General features: G+C 18.0%; 1 protein-coding gene across 1 annotated transcript in view; it reads right to left on the bottom strand.

Moving 5' to 3' along the window:
- LOC108694799 (protein unc-13 homolog D) overlaps nucleotides 1–1,330 on the bottom strand; it is a 20,294-nt gene that overhangs the window by 7,407 nt on the left and 11,557 nt on the right. The gene's annotated exons all lie outside the window — the stretch shown is intronic.

The following is a 1,330-nucleotide window of genomic DNA, read 5'->3' on the forward strand; positions in this document are numbered from 1 at the left end:
AATATTTAATATTTATTTTATATTTATTTTAAATAATTTCTTCTGACCTATTTCTTATTTAATATTTTAAATAAGTTGTATCAGTTTTTTATTGATTTTATATTTTAAATAATTTTCTGGAAATCTAATTTTATATTTTTTATTTTAAATAAATTGTATCAGTTATGTTACTGATTCGTTACAGTAAAAGTGATGGTGAATACTTAAATTATAGTATATTTATGATGAAGTATAGCATATATTATTATGTGAGGTACAAGATATATCCACATATAATCTGTTTCAATTTTCCACCTATGATTCACGAAGGGTTAATACTATTAAATATTAATTATAGGCTATAGTTATAAAAAACTGAAACGTTATACTTATAAATGTATATTCATATATTCAAATAAATAAAATCATTAAAAATAGAAAAATAAGCACGTGTGCATGCAATATAAGCCAGTAATAGTCAATATAAGTAAGTAAATCAATAAGTCAAGGCCAATAATCAGTAAATCAATCAATAAGCCTTGACTTATTAAAAATCATAAAATATTTTGTATTTACTATTTGAAATGTTTATTTAAAGACCATATTTTTTATTTTATATTTTAAGTAAGTTTTCGAAAACAATTTCTTATTTAAAAAAAGAAATTGCCTTCGAAAATTTATTTAAAATAAAAGACAAGTTATTTTTCTATTTTAAATAAAAGTTTTTCTATATTTGAAATAAATGTATTTTCGGATCCTATTTTTTATTTTATATCTTAAATAATTTCTTGTGACTTATTTCTTATTTAATATTTTAAATAAGTTCTTGGAACCTATTTTATATTTTTTATTTCTAATACAGAATAAGTCATATCAATTACTTTACCGACTCTTACGATTTTATATTTTAAATAAGTTTTGGAAACTTATTTTTTATTTTTTATTTTAAATAAGTCATATCAAATATTTTACCGAGCTCTGAGAATTATTTCCGTAAATCATTGTATATGTATATAACGAAAATATAAATTTTATCAATTAATATCAATAAATTAATATATGATATTTAGTAGTTTTGAATGGATTTTTGATGTCTTTGTTGAAAATATTATTCATAAATCAGGAAATATAAAGTCTTTAATTGAAATATCCATTTACACATCCCTTCTTATGTGTAAATAATACATCTAATTTATATGTGAATAAAGCATTTTATTATACATTGAGAAAAAAATTTATTAAATTTTAATAAACATTTTTTAAATAATCCTAAAAGTAAATAAATATTTAGATAAAATATTTAGATAAAATGATAGTTAAATTAAACTAATAATTCTAATACATATATATA

The sequence above is a fragment of the Atta colombica genome, unplaced genomic scaffold (genome assembly GCF_001594045.1).
Source record: "Atta colombica isolate Treedump-2 unplaced genomic scaffold, Acol1.0 scaffold125, whole genome shotgun sequence".
NCBI classification, from domain to species: Eukaryota; Metazoa; Arthropoda; class Insecta; order Hymenoptera; family Formicidae; genus Atta; species Atta colombica.